Raw genomic sequence first — 16,114 nt, 5'->3', positions numbered from 1 at the left:
AATCGGCGCTTTCGCCTGCGGTCTCGGCCCGGTCCGCCAGTCTGACGTTTAATTCCACCGCCGCTGCGTTATGGACGTGGCGGCCGGCCGGCGCAGCTCGCAAAATTACGCCGCCGTCTGCGTAAAACGAAAACGCAAAAAATTCTCTCACTCTCAGAACTGGTAGAAGAGCGTGTATGCGCTGGCTGGTCGGGCGTCCGCTGCTGTGCAGTTTAATTAAGTCTGATGTATGACGGGTAGGTTAGGCTGCACCAGCACAGCGGGCACGTCTCTCTGTGTTTTCCTGCAGTCGCCCACACTCGCACGGTTTACCGCGGCCGCATTTTGCGATCCGCGCTATTTTGTCCAATTTGCCCTCATTTTATATTCTAATCTTTTTATTTCCGTGGGATGTATATTAACTCAGTAATGTGTAACTGCACGTGCGAACTGCAACTAGGGGCCATTTGTTACTATGACAAGGATTTCGCATATTTATTTTCCACTGTGCGTAACAACACCTGAAGTCTTTAAAATATTGCGATGCGTATAGCATCGCTAAGCAGAGGAAACTCCAAATAACGGCCATTTGCAACCATCCCAAGGATTTCACACTTTTATTTTACACTTTGCACATTCATAGTTGTGGTCTGCAAAATGCTGTTACGCGTGCGGCATCGCTAACCATAGAAAATTTATTAGGGGTATACCTAGGTACAGTAAAGTAGAAAAAAATAAAAACACCTAAAGAGTTGGAGCACAGTTAAAGACACTGGACAGGTATTCGAAAGCACGATGGTTCAAATCCACGTCCGAGCACGAAGATTTAGTCTTCTCGTGAATTCCTTGGATTACTTTTTGTATGATCCTTAGAAAAGACCACGGCCGATTTTCATTCCGCAACCTTCCCCAATTCGAGAATGCGCAACACCGTAATTTCGGTTGCTTGTTTGGTTGGTTGCTTGTTTGGTTGGTTGGTTGGTTGATTAGGAGAAGGGGATAAAACAGCGAGGTCATTGATCCCATGGGGTTAGGGAGGGTGGGGAAGGGAATCGGCCGTGCCCTTTCAAAGGAGCCATTCCGGCATTTGCCTGAAGTGCTTTAGGGAAATCACAGAAAACCTAAATAAGGATGGCCGGACGGGGGTTTGAACTGCCGTCCTCCAGAATGTCAGTCCAGCGTGCTAACCACTGCGCCACCTCGATCGGTGTAGTTTTCGTTTCTGTTCTTGTAGAGAAGACGTACATCCTTTCCTACTGGCGTAATTTTCTTGTCTAATTATTGTGATGTTTATCAGTCACATACTTGAATACATTGCTAGCTTCATTTATAAAATCGCAACCATCACCACTGGAATACAGAACACATCTGCCGTTACCAATACATATGATTTATTGTTACTCATTGCAACGTATCTTTGCTTGCTGGCAGATAATGGATTGAGCAAAATAGTTAAATTTAGCAAAAAGAATGTATTGCATGAATAGAGGTTTGCCTAGGGAAAAAGACACATCCCTATTATAACACATATCACTCAATAATCAGTAACCTTGTTATACTGTGTCACATTCATTTAGATTTTGTAGGACATCGCGTAGTATCTTTCTTTTGATGTGTCAGGCCCTGAACGGTATTGTACGTCGTCATTATTTGAAAGCATTTTGTCTTTGAAAATTTAAAACTGATGTCCGCGTAAAACGTGGTTATAAGTATCAGTTCGAACGTCGTAGAAAACAGTCTGCAGGTTCCACCTTTTAAGAATGTAGTATTTAAACTACACAATACGATAGGCTACCGGTCGTTCTACTTTCAGGCAATGTGTGCACAGTTTCTAATAGATTCACCTGCAACATAAAACTCATACAATACAATTAATATTTCAGTACTTAAAGTTTATACAGTGAATCCATACACATTATTATTCAACAAATGAGATAAATTACAGAGTGTTATCACTCTTACATACTATAGGTTCGCAAGCAACATTTGAACGAGGCTACAAGAAGAGGAAGGCTTCTCTTCGGACTTTTTTTTTTACAAAAAATTGAATGAGGTTTACCGCTTCTCTCTGACATTTCCCGTATACATTGTTTCTGAATTACAACCGGTATTCATTCCCTACTCTTTGATGGTAACATATTTTATGACATGGATCTTTCACAGGTGAATTATTTCATCGTCAGAATTTTTTAAAAACTGAAAAATAATACATCTTTCTCAAGATACGCTTCATGGTCTCTACTTCCAGTAGTAATGTCTCACTGGTTCGACTATCCGACGTCACCTAAGAACTGACTAAAACCTCTCTCTCTCTCTCTCTCTCTCTTCCTCCTTTATTTAATTTTTTTGGCGTTCGATAGCGGCATTGCTCCATTATCGACAGAATGGACTTAGCATCAAAGAAGGATGGAACTGCTGAGGTCGTTTTGTAACAGACGGTAGGATAGTGTCGTATTACCTATATAGTGGATATGACGCATTACGGTTGAGGGAACCTACGTGAAAAAACATGAACAGCGAGTGAGTCGACACCTTTTTTCGTTCTGTGATGTACTGTACTGATCAAAGTATTGCTTGCACTACTTAGCAAATATTTGTCATTCCATCTATTTTTCGACCTTCAGTTGTGTCCGTACGGTGTGGCCGGTCTAATCAATATCCTTCAGATGAGAAGCAGTTGGCGAGCAATTTACGACAGACGTATTTACGCGCTAATGCTGTACATGATGATTAATTCAACAGTTCCTTAGCAATACGAGCTGAGTAACTTTTTGTCGCGGTAGGTCGTTACAGCGCACGATACTCTTATGATCTAAGAACTCCGTGTATAACGTCTATATGAGTGTAATAATTATTATGTAACATATTGTGTATGGCGCAAGATATGTTATTTTCTGGGCCCTCTTGTTTAGGTTGTTAGCTGTTAAACTAATAAATGTTGGGTATGGGCATCAAGTAAAACTGACATCTTTCCGCTTGCCATTGTGCATCAGACTTTCCACTCGTGATATCAGTGTCCACGGAAGGTATCTTTCTTGCATGATCGTAAGGAACTGAAGAACGACCTATAAATACTTTTCACTTGATTTAGTCAGTGTCAATACTCTTGAAATGCAGACAAATCAAACAAATGCAGTATGATTCCTATTCAAAAGAGAAGCGGCGCTGTACGAGGATAATCCTATACATTCGCGCTCTGAGGGTTCCGTACAAATTTAATTATGTATACAGACAGTTCATCCGTCATGCGAAATTTGAACTTCGACTATTTTTGCCTGTCACCGACATTCACTCTAGCTAGATATCGAACCCCGAAATTCCAAGACTTTCGATAATGTTTTAAGTTTGAAGTCGGATAAGAGAGGCAGAAAATTTTTTTGTGTGTGATGTAATTACAAATATACAACTTTAGAATTTTTTCCTTCACATCTACTGCGAAACCTTGAGTCTTTCTGATTTTCATTATTCTAGGTCAACGAGAGTTACCCTATAGATTTTGATCAGTGGTTTGAGAAAGTATCTAAATATATAACCTAAATGGGCGTATCTTTTGAGTTCACTGACTTACCTTTAATTCTTTACACCGTGAAGGGACGATGGACCTTAGTATGTGACGTAAACTTCGACATGATATATATATACCTGTTATGAGAAAAAGGGTTTTTAACAGTCGGACGTACAGACAGACAGATGGACAACGAAATAGTCTTATAAGGGTACCGTTCTTACCGATTGAGGCACGGAACGCTGAAAAGAACCCTACAGTATCTGATTACAAGATTAGTAGTAGATTAATGAAGTCTTTCAAATCGTTATAATACTTATAAGTTATATGAACTAGCGGCATTAAACGGAATGGACATATATATTCACCGTTACGGAAAACGAATTGGAGACTTTCATTTGTTGAACGAATGGTACATTAGTATAGCAAATCGCGTGCCGTGTGTTAGAGGGACAAATTCTTAATTACTGCTCCAGTACACGGGGTCATTGTCAAGTGTATACCACAGCAGACAACGAATGAGGCCGCAGGCGCACTGCTAGATTCGGAAAACGTCAGTACACTCTGCTGGTAAGTTAAAAAATGGTTCAAATGGCTCTGCGCACTATGGGACTTAGCTTCTGAAGTCATCAGTCCCCTAGAACATAGAACTACTTAAACCTAACTAACCTAAGGACATCACACAGAACCATGCCCGAGGCAGGATTCGAACATGCGACCGTAGCGGTCACGCGGTTCCAGACTGTAGCACCTAGAACCACTCGGCCACCCCCGTCGGCGGTAAGTTTAACTACAAATGCTGAAAGAAGTGAAAGTGTAATACTCAGAAGAGAGGCGGCAATGGACCTGTATAAACGTGAGGGTAACTTTAGAGAACCGGCATTCGAATAAAAGTGAGAGGCAATTCTGCTACCTACATTATAAACAGTTTGGGCACACATCACCGGAAGGGTTCTCCCATTTAAAGATGCAGCTTATATGAAGCCCCAGTGTTGCGGCTACATGCTGTCTGTGACGGGATGCGATACGTTGGAAGTCTGTTACAGACACGTGGCTAGTGAAGTCGGCAGCACGTCGTTAGGTATCCGATTTTGAGCGTGGGATGACATACGCCGCAAGATGCACTATTACACACTAGTGTATCGAAAATTATGCAATAATTCCGGTTGTAGAGATCAGCAGCGTAGGTTGAATCGTCAGTATCTCAGAGACAATTTCTCGATACACGCAAATCGCTGCACAAGACGTATGCAAATGATTGGCTTTACGCCACTTCCACAGAGCCTTATCAGGCATTGACGCTTTACTGGAAGTCAGATCGCTACCGATTAGAAAGTGGGGCGTCAGCAACCCAATTTTACCGGAAGTGCACAGAGAAGGGTGCACAGAATACGTAACTCTTTGGTAGCCTCAAGCGCAGTAGTGTGTCACTCCGTTTAAGTGAAGTGACTCCAACATGAGACAGTCCCATGTGAAAATGAATTATGTTTCCCCATCTAAGTTCAAAAATGGTTCTAATGGCTCTGAGCACTATGCGACTTAACATCTGAGGTCATCAGTCCCCTAGAACATAGAACTACTTAAACCTAACTAACTTAAGGACATCACACATATCCATGCCCGAGGTAGGATTCGAACCTGCGAACGTAGCGGTCACGCGGTTCCAGACTGAAGCGCCAAGAACCGCTCGGCCCCATCTAAGTCTTGACAGTTTAGGCAATACAATATATCTCTAGTTGTAGAGTGTTCCACGCTAAATAATTAAGAAACTGTTGAGGGATACAGGGGTCACAGTGTACAAAGAATTAGAGTAACATTAAAACATTTATGCAGAATGTTTCACAATCCATCTCATAAACTTCTAGGGAGCTGTAGAGTGAACATAGCAGATAAATCATTTTGGAGATTAAGAAGCCGCTTCTGCTGTATTTAATTTTTCTATTACCAGATCAGGAACGGTATCATGGTACTGAAAACCATATCCACAGGAGTCACAGTCACAAGAGCTAAGTAGTCTGGAAAATGGAGACCAACTTTCGTTGTCTGTCCAAACTAGATAGAGGGACGTTGTTGCCCTATCTACAAGGTTAGTAGATAAAGTTTCGGTAAGAAACCTATGGTCAAAATTGTATCGTTGTGACATGTTGTTGTTGTTGTTGTTGTTGTTGTGGTCTTGAGTCCTGAGACTGGTTTGGTGCAGCTCTCCATACTACTCTGTCCTGCGCAAGCTTCTTCGTCTCCCAGTACCTACTGCAGCCTACATCCTTCTGAATCTGCTTAGTGTATTCATCTCTTGGTCTCCCTCTACGATTTTTACCCTCTACGCTGCCCTCCAATACTAAATTGGTGATCCCTCGATGTCTCATAACATGTCCTACCAACCGATCCCTCCTTCACGATGGCCAACGAGAGAATTACCCGAATGGGACGGAAATCGGTAGATGTGATGTAGATTTACATACAAACAAATGACAACAGTTTCACAACAATCTGATGATCTGTTCAAGAGAAAGAGCTTCACCAACTGAGCAAGTCAAGAACGCGCTGCACCAACTCTGGCGGCTGCTTCTGGATCACGGGGTCGATTCCGGACCGGGTTGGGGATTTTCTGTGCCCGGGGACTAGGTGTTTGTGTTGTCCTCTGTGCGCAGACCATGGGTAACAAAGAAATAAATAATGGTTATAATAATAATATGTTTGTTACAGTCGTTTAAAAATTATACAGTAACGAGATTTATTACGAGATGGAAGAGAATTTCACATCTTTGTAATTAACGGATAAGAAAATTTTTCCTTCCCATTAGAGTCACTTCTCCACTACCAGAACACGACTGAGGCTTTGAAATGCACGGCCTAAGCTATAGCAGTGGAAGGTTACAAGTCGGACGCAGCCAGCGAAGCCATTGTGTCAGTAACGATGCCAGGATCTCAAACGGAACACCTCTCACCGGAGAGTGTTTCCTGAGTGGCAGCGCTGCAACAGAGTCGTGCTTTTACCGTGTGTCAGAGCTAGTGTTAGCGGGAGCTCACCAGTACTACCTCACAGCTCTCTCATCCGCCACTAATGATGCCGGAAAGCCGAATTAGCTGCACGGGCTTCTGTCGACTACAGAGGGCCGAGAGAATGATCGCAGCAAAGCCGTATTTTCGGCGCGGACCTTCCGCAAGAGCGTTACTTCTGTATCAGGACGCGGAGGCAGGTTACCCGCGCGCCCTCGTCACCCGGTGCTCCAATATTTAAAAGCACGGCGGCTAATTAGAGGAGGGCGTGGTAACGGATCCGGCGGCTCGACATCAAAGGGCGCGTCGGTGTGAGTGCGTCTCACGTTGCCCAGTGGCGTCGTTGGCGTCGGCGTTGCAATGCGACGCCGTCAGCTGCGGCATCTGCTGCTACGCGCCGCTGTGGCGAAGCCACGGGCCCAGCAACTGGAGCCGCCGCACCTTCTCTCAAGACCAACATCTCCTCCTCCTGAGCATGGGGCTTCAAGGAGGAGGCCACGAGAGGACGGCGAGACTCGCCTCATCTCAAGTTCAGATGTGACAGCACTTGACATAAGAAGGGTTTTAAATACACTACTGGCCATTAAAATTGCTACACCAGGAAGAAATGCAGATGATGAACGGGTATTCATTGGACAAATACATTATACTAGAACTGACATGTGATTACATTATCACGCAATTTGGGTGCATAGACCCTGATAAATCAGTACCCAGAACAGCCAACTCTGGACGTAATAACAGCCTTGATACGCCTGGGCATTGAGTCAAACAGATCTTGGATGGCGGGTACAAGTACACCTGCCCATGCAGCTTCAACACGATACCACAGTTCATCAAGAGTAGTGACTGGCGTATTGTGACGAGCCAGTTGCTCGGCCATCATTGACCAGACGTTTTCAATTGGTGAGAGATTTGGAGAATGTACTGGCCAGGACAGCAACCAACATTTCCTGTATCCAGAAAGGCCCGTACAGGATCTGCAACATACGGTCGTGCATTATCCAGCTGAAATGTAGGGCTTCGTAGGGATCGAATGAAGGGTATAGCCACGGGTCGTAACATATCTGAAAGGTAGCGTCCACTGTTCAAAGTGCAGTCAATGCGAACAGGAGGTGACCGAGACGTGTAACCAATGGCACCCCATACCATCACGCCGGGTGATACGCCAGTATCGCGATGACGAATACACGCTTCCAATGTGCGTTCACCGCGATGTCGCCAAACACAGATGCGACCACCATGATGCTGTAAACAGAACCTGAATTCATCCGAAAAAATGACGTTTTGCCATTTGTGCACCCAAGTTCGTCGTTGAGTACACCATCGCAGGCGCTCTTGTCTGTGATGCAGCGTCAAGGGTAACCGGAGCCATGGTCTCCGAGCTGATAGTCCATGCTGCTGCAAACGTCGTCGAACTGTTCGTGCATATGGTTGTTGTCTTGCAAACATCCCCATCTTTTGTCTCAGGGATCGAGACGTGGCTGCACGATCCGTTACAGCCATGCGGATAAGATGCCTGTCATCTCGACTGCTAGTGATACGAGGCCGTTGGGATCCAGCAAGGCGTTCCGTATTACCCTCCTGAACCAACCGATTCCATGTTCTGCTAACAGTCATTGGATCTCGACCAACGCGAGCAACAATGTCGCGATACGATAAACCGCAATCGCGATAGGTTACAGTCCGACCTTTATCAAAGTCGGAAACGTGATGGTACGCATTTCTCCTCCTTACACGAGGCATCACAACAACGTTTCATCAGGCAACGCCGGTCAACTGCTGTTCGTGTATGATAAATCGGTTGGAAACCTTCCTCATGTCAGTACGTTGTAGGTGTCGCCACCAGCGACAACGTTGTGTGAATGCTCCGAAAAGCTAATCATTTGCATATCACAACATTTTCTTAGTGTCGGTTAAATTTCGCGTCTGTAGCAAGTCATCTTCGTGGTGTAGCAATTTCAATGGCCAGTAGTGTATTATCTCGAAAATATGAGCCACATACTTATTTTTTGTTTGCGTACATGTTTATGGGTACATCTGTGTAGTAGTGGTACACGTGGTACACACACATTGAGGTGACTAAAGTCATGAAAGAGCGAAATGCATATAAGCAGGTGGTGGTAGTATAGTATCGCGTACACAGCGTATCAAAGAACAGTGCGTTGGCGGAGCTGTCATTTGCGCTCATGTTATTCATGTGTAAAGTTTTCCGATATGTTTATGGATATTCTGAGATCCACAAAAGAATGTGCCGAGAACACCAGATTTCGATCGTTATCTCTTACCACGGACAACGCAGTTGCCGACGGCCTTCACTTAAAGATCCAAAGCAGCGGCGTCTGCGAAGAGTTGCCATTGCTAACACACAAAAAATACTGCGTGAAAAAACCGCAGACATCAATGTGGGTCGCATGACGAACGCATCCCTCAGGACAGTGCCTCAAAATTTATCGTTAATGCTCTACGGCAGCAGACGACCGACGCAAGTGTCTTTGTTGACAGCACGACATCACCTGCAGCGGCTCTTTTTTGGTTTCGTGACCATAGCGGCTGGACCCTAGGCGACTGGATAACCGTGGTCTGGTGAGATGAGTCCCAATTTCAGTTGCAAAAGTTGATGAGAGTATGGCACAGTTCCCAAGAAGTATCGAACCCATGTAGTTAACAAGGCACTGTGCAAGCTATTTGTGGCTCCATAATTGTGTGAGTTCTGTTTACGTGGAATGGACTGGATCCTATGGTCCAGCTGAACCGATCAGTGACTGCAAATGGTTATGTCCCGCTACTTGGAGACCATTTTCGGCCATTCATGGACTTCATGTTCCAAAGAACGATGGGATTTTTGTGTATGACAATGCTCCACGTCGCCAGGCCACAATTGTTGGCGATTGGTTTGAAGAACGTTCTGGACAATTCGCGTGAATGATTTGTCCATCAAGATCGCCCGAAGTGAATCACATCGAATATCTACTGGACATAATCAAGTGAGCAGTTCGCGCAAGGAACACTGCACCTGCAACAACACTTTCGCAATCGTGGACGGCTATAGAGGCAGCATAGGTCTAATATTTCTACAGAGGATTTCCAGCAACTGGTTCAGTCCAAGCAACGTCGGGTCTCTGCACTATGCTGGGAAAAAGGAGGTCCGACACGATATTAGGGGTTATCCCATAACTTTCGTCACCTCATTGTGAATCCCTAACCCATGTACACTACTACAGTATTCAGAGTAAAATGGCTCAGCCCATTGATGGAATGAGGAATTGTGCAATTAATTCGTTTCGCACCAGCGGAAACTTTGACGATATGTTACCATGGATTAGCGCTGGGTGCCCATTGTGCCCCCAAGATACTGAATCCAATCAAGCAATAAAAACATGAAGTTTCGCCCAACTGAAAAAGAAGAAGACCCAACTATTATCGGGGAAGGTGACGCTGGGTCTTTTCTTGTGACTTCCATGGCGTGGCGCTGTCATAATATACTCGTAACGGCCCAACTGTCATAAGACGAGGCTGTGTAAGGCTGTCTACAGGAACTGTCATGCAAGCTGTTCAAGGGCTATATAGGGTGTGAAGGGTGTAAGTCCAGATATGCCTACTGACAACTAAGGATGGTGTACTGAGCAACATTACATCAGAATTTACTTCATAATTATAGCTATTTGGAGCAGTATGTTTTTGGATTTGTTAGTACCTCCAAGTACACATGGCATAAACAAGCCATTAACATTTATTTTCGCCTGGGCAGCAGGTCAGGTACTGAAGCGTGAACACATGAATGTAAGGTAGGTAGTCTATACTGACAGGTATATGGTATATTTACATCTGTGCAGAAAATACCAGGTAGTAAATTATGCGATGTTTTGTGGGATGACTGTTAGATGCAGATAAAAAACAACTTAACACACTGAAGTGGATGCATGTTAAGGTACCAACTGCAAAAATATCTGTATGTATACCTCTAACACCTTGTAGTACGTTCCACGACAATACCCTACCAAATTCTGCACAGGACATAGTGAAACATGCTGCTACTTTCAGTTATCAAAATATCCATCCTCTCTTCCCTCTCCTCCTCCCACCATTTTGTGCTAACAAGGCACTCAGTGACTTTGTCCCCTTTCCTCAGATAAAAACACATTATGTTGAAGGCCTTTCCAGGATAATGATGTGGTAATTTTCATCGTGGGACATGTCCTTAATAGCCAGAATACAGAATTTTAAGCCGGCCGCGGTGGTCTAGTGGTTCTAGGCGCGCAGTCCGGAACCGCGGGACTGCTACGGTCGCAGGTTCGAATCCTGCCTCGGGCATGGATGTGTGTGATGTCCTTAGGTTAGTTAGGTTTAAGTAGTTCTAAGTTCTAGGGGACTGATGAGCACAGAAGTTAAGTCCCATAGTGCTCAGAGCCATTTGAACTATTTTTTGAACAGAATTTTAGAATCGAGGTCTCCGCCAGGTCGTCCGTCGTTGGGGAAAATATGTGTCATTGAAGTTTGAACGTATTGGGAAGGATTTAAAAGTCTCCAAATTTCCTATCCTCAGCTTGTTCTTTTCTTTCCGAGGTGATAATTAAAGCTTTATGGCCCAATCACGTGTAACTGTCCTAAAAGGGGTGTCGTTTAATTCGCGCATTACATTTACATATTCTGTTGTCTTGTGGAAACATCAGAGACCAACACTACACTTTGTCGTCTTGTGGTAGATTCATATTGACAACGATAACACCAAGTATCGTCATCCATCGTTTTAGGGTGGGGGGAAGAGTTGTCCGCGTTTTTCATTTTAGTCGCGGCAGGTGTACTCGCGTCGTTGTTGTTTTTCGTTCAGGAGTCAAGGTGTGCTTGCCTTACGACTTCCTTCTCACAGCTGACTTGTCCAGTGCATGTCTGTTGTATGCAGTTGCTATAGGCCAAGAGTAAAATCAGTTCGGTACTTTTCGGACGTGAGTGTACATAAACATACACTCAAACACAAACGATGCAATACATTAATGTAAAATAGTTCTAATCCCCATGTTCCGCCATGGTTTTCGTGTGGTTTCGCTTGGTTGTGAAGCGAATCCACTCCCAAATAATCTCGCTTTGCCCCCCTCTGTCCGACATCTTACATACTGGCGTACGTGGCTGAAAAGAATACAGTTTGTTCCAGAACATCTCGGCTTGTTCTCAGGAGTAGGGAATAAAAATGCGGCGAGCAACGTAAAATAATACACACGTTATCGGGAAGTCATGTTTGGAAACGGTGTATGTTCATATAACATTGCAAATGGAAATTTCCTGGATACAGCATAGTGTCATATTGTAAATATACTGATGAAACCAATGTTTCTACGACGGTTACAGTGACCATCTTCTGGGTCTACTGGTGTATTTTTGCCATCCATAGCCACTTATATTTTTTCATGTATGCTCTGCAGACCATGAGATTACAGTAAAATTTTAAAAACGACTGCACTATTTGTCGGCGGTGGCGGGATGAGTGGGAAACTTCACTATAACAGGTTTCCAGTGGTGGAAGGAGTGAGGAGCTGCTGTTCTATACTGCCTCTTACAATGGGTGCCACGACCGACATTCCCCAGCAAATTGGATGTGGACATTTGGTTTCCTCATGATACCTACTGTAAAAAGTAGTAGATAACAGTAAATCCGCACACTCTCCACCACAGCAAACCTATTACAATAAAGTTTCCCACTTCTTTAGACATTAACGACCAATAACATCGTCATTTTTACAATTCTGTAGTAATCTCAAGATTAGCAGAACATGCGTGACAAAATACGAGTGAATGTGGATAACAAAAATAAAGCAGCAGACCCCGAAGGATTCCACTGTATACGTGGCAGGAATGTTGGTTTCATCAGTGATATTTATTCACAGTAAGACTCTAAACTGTACCTAGAAAACTTCCATTAAAACTGCCTACGGCCACAGAATCCTACAGATTTACACGATCCAGTAATCTGTCAGAATCCAGAATAATCACCTTTTGCAGCGTGGACGTACGGGGAAAGTTACCGAGAACGGTGTGGAGCCGCTGCGGCTCCTCGGGAGGACGACGGTTCAATCCCGTCACCGGCCATCCTCATTTAGGTTTTCCGTTATTTCCCTAAATCACTTCAGGCAAATGCCGGGATGGTTCCTTTGAAAGGGCACGGCCGATTTCCTTCCCAATCCTTCCCTAACCCGAGCTTGCGCTCCGTCTCTAATGACCTCGTTGTCGACGGGACGTTAAACACTAAGCCCCTCCTCCTCCTCCCGCTGCGGCTCCAGTGTCATGGCTAGCTGCGCTAGGTTTCTTTGTTGAGGATCCGAAGTGTCAACAGCCCTATCATGGCGATTCACAGGGTCTTGAGAGGCTATGCATCCGGCGAGTTTGGTGAAAAGGGGAGCATAGTAAACTCATCTTGGTGTCTTAGATCCAAACACACATACTGCGAGCTGTGTGACTCGTTGCACTGTCCTCCATGGTTTCGAGGAAAAACAAACTGCATGTAAGGGTGGATACGTTCCCCAAGGATAGATGCATACTTGTGTTGATCGACTGTTCCGTCCAGAATGACGAGATCACAAGGGGAATGCAACAAAAACATTTCCCAGCCATAAAACTTCCTCCTCTTTTGTGTACCTTTCCCGACGATAGGTGTTTGCTTTCAGACGTTTCAAGCCTTACACACCAAGGCCGTTTGTCTGACGCAATATAAATCGAGAGTCATGCGAAAACGCCACCTTTCGCCACTCAGTGGACGATCCAACTGCGGTTGTTGCATACAAATTCCAGTCTTCGTTGCCGATGTACAGCAGTCAGCATGGGCCCATGAACCAGGTGCCTGCAGCAGTATCCCATACACAGCAACATTCACTGAATATTCGTTGAGAAGACACTTTTGGTTCATCTGGGCAGTCAGTTACTCAACAGTAGCACGTCTGTACAGCTGTACACATCTCTGCAGCGGTAATTCATCCCTGTCATATGTGGCCCATTGTGCACCAGAGTTGCTTCAGCGCCAGTTTTGGATAGCGCGATTTTGCGATGTATAGTATACTTTAACCAAGACAGTATGTGGACAGTTTACAACTAGGCCGTTTTAGCAATGCTTCGAGCCTTCGCCCTAAAGCTAGTCATCATGCCTTGTGGGATATCACATAAATCCCTCCGTTTCCATGTTACAAGATTACAAGAAGGACTGCACTGTTTTCCGCGCACCCCCCCCCCCCCCCCCCCCCCCAGATACGGTTACGGTTTACATACCCTCCACTGCTCATGCCGCGAACTATCGTCTGTGAGTGGGTGTTGCATATTGTCGAACATAGGCGGTGATCACATTAATGTGGCTGGTGAGTGTATATGGAAAATTAATTCCTCGTGATGTCATAAACAACAGAATTAAGCCAAATTGTTGATATGAAGCTATGCTTAGCAATGTGCGTTGTCGAAATAAAAGCGCCATTGAAAGTACAGTAGACGTATTTTATTAAGTTTTCCATTAATTTCACTGTCTCGGTTTTGCTAAGAGTAACCACTGTGGCTAACTTAACATATGCTAGTGTTGTAACCAAGTAGCAACCCCTGCTTCGCTTTAGCCTACAACATGCAGGTGTGAGATACCGCTGCCGGAGCCGATGCCTCGCAGGTGGCGCTGCTCCCGGGAGATTTGTCGCTTCCGGCTGGCGGCGCGCCCCTGCAAATAATCCCACGGCGGACCCGCAGCCGCCTACCTGAGTGACGACTCGTAATTAGTCTCTGTGGGCCGCCTGCCTTGTTACGCCTCCTGTTTACTGCCGGAGCGCACCTCTTGTCGGGACACGCAGACGTGTCGTGTTCGCAGTCACCTGACACCACACGTACCTTGTCGACACACAAACGCTATGCGCTCCCGAGGCGACAAGTTATGCTAAAGAGCGACTCCTATTTCTAGAACGCAAATATACAGTCTCCCGTCATATTCTACCATCGATGAAGTTCTGTGAGCAAACATCAGCGTCATGTTGAGAGGTGGAATGGAGCCTGATATCACAATGAAACATTCGTTATACTCATTTGTTTACCAGCTCCCTCCCCCCCTTTTTGCACATGTCTGTGCTCGACACATCCACATTTCGCCTCCCTCTATCTGTCCACTTCATCGTCTCAACTCTATCTGCCTGTCTCCTCCAACTCACTATTTCTCTCTCTTCATCTCCTCCTCCTTTTGTCGATTTCCTCCACCACCCCTCTCTGACCTATCTTCCTCACCTTCCCACTGAACATATCCTCCACACCATCTCCGACTCTGTCTTGCTCCTCTTCCCCCTGACCACATTTTCATTCCCTCCTCTCCATCTCCAACTCCCCTCTTTCTTTTCCACCTGTCCATTACCGCTCTACACCTTCAACTTGCCTCATACATCTCCCACTCATTCCCTCTCTCTGTCCATTTCCCACTCCGCCTCACACTCTCCATCCCCTCTTCTATCGCTCTCAACCAGTCTCAGCCATTCTCAGCAAGTGTAGCCCCTGCAATATTAACTACACAACATGCCTATCACGCAGTATACACTTCATGCTGGGCCCAGAAAACAATTTCTTGCTTCTGACATAGATACTGACAATCCAAAACATTATGATCACTGCCAAACGCAATGTTGGATGCCACCTGTTGGTGTTGCTGGCACGTAACATGGTAATAAAAGTATGAAGGCGAAGCAGACACAGACGTGGGATCACCCTAGCGAAGATATGGTCTGCAAATGGGGAAATACATTGAGATAAGCGACTTTGCAAAAGGGTAGATTATTATTATTATTACGCAAAACCTGCGAGCGAGTGTCTCAAAAAAGGTGAATCTGGTCAAACGTTCGTGTGCTACTGTCGTGATAATCTATAGAAAGAAGTAGAAGGACATTGTAACTACTGTTAAACGCTAAATGGTTGGACGTCCATGACTCTTCAAGGGTGTGGCCGAGCGGTTCTAGGCGCTTCAGTCTGGAACCGCGCGACCACTATGGTCGCAGTTTAGAATCCTGCCTTGGGAATGGATGTGTTTGATGTCCTTAGTTTAGTTAGGTTTAAGTAGTTCTAAGTTCTATGGGACTGATGACCTCAGATGTAAAGTCCCATAGTGCTCAGAGCCATTTGAACCATTTTGAACTCTTCAAGGAACATGGGGTTCGGAGGCCTGCCTGCTCTGTAAAATATGATAGATGGTGATCTGTGGCATCTCTGCTGAAAGAGCACTATGCTGATGCACGCATAAGTCTTTCAGAGCACACCGTTCATTGCATGTAGTTGAACATGCAGCTCTGCAGCAGGTCATCCTTTGGTGTTCACATGTTGATCCAACAACGTCGTCAGTTACGGCGGCAATGGGCACAGGACCTTCAGGATTCAACCATCGATAAATGGAAACGTGTCGGCTCTTCGAGTGAATCACATCTTTGGTACACTAGATACATGGTCGTCTCCACAACCGCCGTCATAGAGATGAACGGCTGCTCGAAACGTGCAGCGCACCATGGACGCTGGCTGGTGGGAGCAGTATTATGCTATGGGAGCCATTCCCCTGCGCTCCCAAGGTACCTGTGGTAGTCATCGAAAGACACGCTGACAACTGCAGACCACCTACATCCATTCATGCTTGATGTGTTT

This window comes from Schistocerca americana, chromosome 3 (genome assembly GCF_021461395.2).
Source record: "Schistocerca americana isolate TAMUIC-IGC-003095 chromosome 3, iqSchAmer2.1, whole genome shotgun sequence".
Classification (NCBI taxonomy): domain Eukaryota; kingdom Metazoa; phylum Arthropoda; class Insecta; order Orthoptera; family Acrididae; genus Schistocerca; species Schistocerca americana.
The sequence above is the reverse complement of the archived record's forward strand: the minus strand, read 5'-3'. Positions refer to the sequence as shown.